This window comes from Melanerpes formicivorus, unplaced genomic scaffold, assembly GCF_026170545.1.
Source record: "Melanerpes formicivorus ecotype bairdi unplaced genomic scaffold, bMelFor1.0.p_v2 SCAF_7, whole genome shotgun sequence".
Classification (NCBI taxonomy): Eukaryota; Metazoa; Chordata; class Aves; order Piciformes; family Picidae; genus Melanerpes; species Melanerpes formicivorus.
This window is the reverse complement of record NW_027142359.1, coordinates 20,104,013-20,110,012: the sequence shown is the minus strand read 5'-3', so window position 1 is coordinate 20,110,012 and position 6,000 is coordinate 20,104,013. Positions and strand designations below refer to the sequence as shown.

At 44.5% G+C, this 6,000-nt stretch overlaps 1 non-coding gene across 1 annotated transcript; it reads left to right on the top strand.

Moving 5' to 3' along the window:
• The first annotated feature begins 264 nt into the window (after positions 1 to 264).
• LOC137442662 (U1 spliceosomal RNA) lies at positions 265 to 431 on the top strand. Its single transcript, XR_010987716.1, has one exon. It is a non-coding gene; the product is annotated as a U1 spliceosomal RNA (small nuclear RNA).
• The last annotated feature ends 5,569 nt before the right edge of the window (positions 432 to 6,000 follow it).

Genomic DNA, 6,000 nt, shown 5'->3' with positions numbered 1-6,000 from the left:
TCTCTGCTTCTCTCTCTCTTGTGGGACAGGGGGAGGGGGAACAGTGGAAGGGCTTCCCTGGTCTCTGACCAGGGGAGTTTTTGTGTTGTTTGCTAATTGTAAATACCTGTGTAATATTGTAAATACTGTATATTTTGTACATATTCATGGCATTCCATCAGAGTGTGGTTTTTGGCTTGCAAATGCAGCTTCATTTGCTTCTAACTGAGTTAGTCTGGCAAAGTTAATGCTGGTGGGGAACTTCAACCCACTACAAGGTGCCCAAAACTTACCTGGCAGGGGAGACACCATGATCAGGCAGGTGGTTTTCCCAGGGCGAGGCTCATCCTTTGCACTCCGGGTGTGCTGACCCCTGCGATTTCCCCAAATGCGGGAAACTCGACTGCATAATTTGTGGTAGTGGGGGATGATAGAAAGAGTGATTGGCCATTGGAATGAGCTGTTCAGGGAGGTGGTGGAGTCACCATCACTGGAGGTGTTCAGCAGGAGACTTGATGGGGTGCTTGGTGCCATGGGTTAGTTGATTAGATGGTGTTCGATGATAGGTTGGACTCAATGATCTGCAAGGTCTTTTCCAACCTGGTTAATTCTATTCTATTCTATTCTATTCTATTCTATTCTATTCTAAAATAATTTCAGACTTATAGTTCCCAAACTCATTTGCTTGTCAGTATGATTTCAGTCTCTCTGATTGAGTAGGTGGGCATAAAGCAAGAGCAGTTCAAGCATAAGAAGGGAGAATAAGCGGCTCCATTTAAATGGCAGCTCGCTAATTTGTACACCACTTCCTGAAGCACCTCCATCATCAGGAGAAATCTTCATTTTCACTTGAGTTCCTAAGGAACACAAGGAAGCATTTAGGAACAGCATGGGGATTGGCTGAGCTGTTAGGTCACACAAAGTGTTCTGTTTGCAAAACATTCATTCAAAAGCTCATTACTCCAAATGAGTTCCACCTGCACTCCATTATCAGCCTTTATTCTTTGCTCTTTTTGTTTTCTTTTTAACTTTCTTCCTTTTTTTTTTTTTTCTTTTTCCAAGTGTAGGAAATTTTCACCTCATCTAGAGTTGAGTCTGTGAAATTGTAGGCAACAGTATTAGATGGGCAAGTTTAAATAAAGGCTTAGCTCAGTGGATGAAACATGCAGTTGAGAGGAAAAAAGCTGTACACAAAATACTGCAGTATTACAAGTCATAGGATGAGAGTCATGTTGTGCTGTCTAAGTGTCTTCTGACTTTGCTCATCTCTCAGGCTGTAGTGACTTTTATAAATGGAACATACTGGAGAAGTTTTAGTCAAGAAACAATAATACTTTATTCTATTTCATGAGGATCTGATTCCTTTCCTATAATTCCGTAAATAAAGCAAAGAGTACTGAACAGAGACACTGCAAATAAAGACAAGAACCCCAAGGATCCATCTTCTACCCCATCAGTGTCGTCCTAAAGGTTTTGAAATATGGAGGATTGCTGTTTTGAATGTCAACAAATAATTGATTAAGGAAAATCATCACATGTTTTTTTTCACAGAATCCTAAAATCCCAGCATGGTGAGAGTTGGAGGAGACCTCTGGATATCATCTGTCCAAACACCACTTGATAAATCAGAGTCACCTGCAGCAGGTTAGAATAGAATAGAATAGAAATAACCAGGTTGGAAAACACCTTTGAGATCACCGAGTCCAACCTATCACCCAACACCATCTAATCAACTAAACCATGGCACCAAGTGCCCCATCCATTCTCTTCCTAAACACCTCCAGTGATGGTGACTCTACCACCTCCCTGGGCAGACCACTCCAATGGCCAATCACTCTCTCTGTGAAGAAAGTCTTCCTAACATCCAGCCTAAACCTCCCCTGGTGCAGCTTGAGACTGTGTCCTCTTGTTCTGGTGCTGGTTGCCTGGGAAAAGAGGCCAACCCCCACCTGGCTACAACCTCCCTTCAGGTAGTTGTAGAGAGCAATAAGGTCTCCTCTGAGCCTCCTCTTCTCCATGCTAAGCAACCCCAGTTCCCTCAGCCTCTCCTCATAGGACTTATACTCCAAACCCCTCCCCAGCTTTGTTGTCCTTCTCTGGACGTGTTCCAGCAACTTAACATCTTTCTTAAACTGAGTGGCCCAAAACTAGCCACAGTACTCAAGGTGCAGCATAACCAGTGCTGAATACAGGGGCACAATGATTTCCGTGTTCCTGCTGGCCACACTATTCCTGACACAGGCCAGGATGCCATTGGCCTTCTTGGCCACCTGGGCACACTGCTGGGTCATGTTCAAGCTACTGTCAACCAGTAGCCCCAGGTCCCTTTCTGCCTGGCCGCTCTCCAGCCACTCTGACCCCAGCCTGTAGCACTGCATGGGGTTGTTGTGGCCAATGTGTAGAACCCAGCACTTGGATGTGTTAAATCTCATGCTGTTGGACTCTGCCCATCTGTCCAGCCTGTCAAGGTCCCTCTGCAGAGCATTCCTACCCTCTAACAGATCAACACCTGTCCCCAGCTTGGTGTCATCTGCAAACATACTAATGGTGAACTCAATCCCCTCATCTAGATCACCAATAAAGATATTGAATAGGATTGCGCCCAACACTGATCCCTGGGGGACACCACTAGCGACTGGCTGCCAGCTGGATGTGGCACCATCACTCTCTGGGCTCATCCCTCCAGCTATCCAAGCCATGAGCTGACAGCTTGGCCAGGAGTTTACTGTGGGGGATGGTGTCAAAGGCCTTGCTGAAGTCCCGGTAGACCACATCCACAGCCTTCCCCACATCCACCAGGCGGGTTACCTGATCATAGAAGGAGATCAGGTTGGTCAGGCAGGACCTGCCCTTCCTAAATCCATGCTGGCTGGGCCTGATCCCTTGGCCATCCTGTAAGTGCTGTGTGATTGTACTCAAGATGACCTGTTCCATAATCTTGCCTGGCACTGAGGTCAGGCTGAAAGGTCTGTAATTCCCTGGCTCATCCAACCGGCCCTTCTTGTGGATGGGCATCATGTTGGCCAGCTTCCAGTCAGCTGGGACCTCTCCAGTGTGCCAGGACTGATGAAAAATGATGGAGAATGGCCTGGCCAGCTCATCTGCCAGCTCTCTCAGCACCCTAGGATGGATCCCATCCTGTCCCAGGGACTTGTGGGGATCCAAGTGGCTGAGCAGGTCTCTAACTACTTCCTCCTGGGTTACAGAGGGACTATACCACTCCCTGCCTCCATCTGCTAGCTCAGGAGGCAGATGTCCTGTTGCTGAACATCGAAAATAAACTGGTCCCTCCTCATTTTCCAAACACTTGCAGAGATGCTTAAGATGCTGTGTGAGCGTCTGAAATGATTTTCAATATACCTTATCCTCTGATTCTGTGTTTTCCAACCAACTTTTCTTCCGACCAACTACCCATACCCAAAGGACTATTTTTAGGTGTTTCCAGGAGAGTATTTTTGCCATTCAACTTGCCACTTATTTTGTACCTCAAGGAACTCTGTCCTTTCACTGAGCCTTGCCATTTTCAGCCTTTTAGTCCTATGCAGTCATGCTGTTTACCATAGACAAACATGAAAAGAGATTCAGTCATGACAGGGTTCAGAGTGCCACCAACACACTATGAGACTTAAATGTTGCTTCCTAAGTGTTGAGCTTGGACAAGATGACCTTTAAGTCTCTTCCAATTTAAAACATTCTATGGTTCATCTGCAATTTTTCAATGCATTACGTTTTCTTGTGATATTTGTATACTCCATTTAAACCATCAGAAACTATTCCAGTTTCACACATACTGTGTCCAGTTCAGGGTCCAAAGGAGGCCACAGAGATGATCAGAGGGCTGAAGCACCTTCCCTGTGGGGACAAGTTAGGAGAGCTTGAGCTGCTCAGCCTGGAGAAAAGAATGCTCTAGGGAGACCTTAGAGCAACCTTCCAGTACCTGAAGGGGGCTACAAGAAATCTGGGAAGGCACTGTTTACAAGGGCTAGTAGTGATAGGATAAGGGGCAATGGTTTTGAGCTGGGAGAGGGGAGATTTAAACTGGAGATCACAAAGAAATCCTTGAGAGTGAGGGTAGTGAGACACTGGAATATGTTGCCCAGGGAAACTGTGGATGCCCCCTCCCTGAAGGTCTTCAAGGCCAGGCTTCATGAGGCCTTGAATGACTTGGTGTCCCTGCCCATGGCCTAGGGTACTTTCAACTCAAACCTTTCTATGAATCTATGAATCTCATGTCAAGGTTATTCATATCCTTTGAATAATTATCACATATAGGTCTACATCCATGAAGCACTCCACTCTGAAAAAAAATCAGGATTTCTAGATTTTGTTCAGCACTTAGATGAAACCAAGACCTCTTCATGGGTAAAAGAAAAAGTAAACAGTTAACAGGCTAGTAATCTGGTCACATGGATTGTATATGAGACCAATGTCTTTGTTCTACTTGATTAAGACTACAGGCTTAAATATAATTTCATACAGCCCTGATGACTCTGCATCTACTGAGCTATTCTTTACTCTCTGATTGTGAAGCCATACAGGGACCCCCTCCAAGATCTAGCCAGAGCCAGTACATTCCCACTGAGATATTTTAGTCTTGGATAGGCAGACATGTTACAGATGTCACCACTGCTATACTGACAATGGATTCTTATGAAGCTCAACTTGCAGGTAATCTCATCTGAAGGGCTTGTTAAATGAGAGAAGGAGACAGTGTGAAGGCACTGGCTAGTCAATTTACTGACTCCCTTATTAGCCAAGCTATCTGAATTGTCTTCCTTAAACCTGGCCAGTTTGGGGAATATTTTTTATGGCAGAAGAAATTAAAATCTTGTTCATCCAAATACAGCCTTCCCTATACTTCACTAATAAGGTTTTTACCCTCGTCTGGCTGAACCATTTTTATTACATATGCAGAAATTCATTAATACAGGCTAGCTTTAAACCTGCCAGTCAGTATAAATTAGATCAAATGATATATGGTGGTTCATATATTTGGATTATTGCCACCCCCAAATGAAAAAATACTTTATTTCAAAGCAGAGGGAACCTGTGGTGTAGAATAATAGAAAAAGAGCCAAAGGGTTTATTAAATTTGACACCTAATCTTTCCATCAAACTTATAAAAATAAGACTGTTCTGCAGCAGTGGCCTAGAGCATTAAAGAAATTCTTCTGGCAGATGTGGTGTTCTGAGCCACTGCTGGAATAAGACTGGCTTTATGGAAATGGTGAGAAGCTGGTTCTTATTTATTTTTCCATGCAATCATGCAGATGTCATAGAACATACTGAAAACATGAAGTGTAGAAGGAGAGGCTGAGAGACCTGGGGCTGTTCAGCCTGCAGAAGAGCAGCCTGAGAGGGGATCTTCTCTATGCTCAGCAAGAGCTAAAGGGTGAGGGACAAGAGGGTGGAGCCAGACTCTTGTCAGTGGTGCCCAGTGACTAAACAAGGGGCAACAGGCATAAACTGAAACCCAGGAAATTCCAGCTAAGCAGAAGGAAAAGCTTCTTTTCTGCAAGGGTGCCAGAGCCCTGGAAAAGCCTATCCAGAGAAGTTGTAAAGTCCCCTCCTCTGTAGAGATTCCAACCCCGCTTGGACACTGTGATCCTGGGTAACCTGCTGTGGGTGACCCTGCTTTAGCACAGGTGGTTGGAGAACGATCTCTAGAGATCCCTTCTAAACCCCTATTCTATATTCTGTGATTGTTGTAAGTTTGGGAATTCATCTACAAACATAATTAGAAGGTAGTTCACCTTGTGGCATTAAGCATTGTGTCACTGATTTAAAACACTGGGGCAATGAAAGATAGGACCTTCCAGTATGTAAAGCTCATTAGTCTTCTAACAGTGGTTCAGTTGTTTAATAGGTATACAAAAGGCCAAACAAAGGACTCATCTACTCAAATCACCTACTCAAAGGTTCTAGAAATATGTTTTACACAAGGAGACTACCTGGTTATGGATTCCTCTCTACAGTTTGGTGGTTGTGGAGAATATAAGTCTAGCCTACACCTGGTATTAT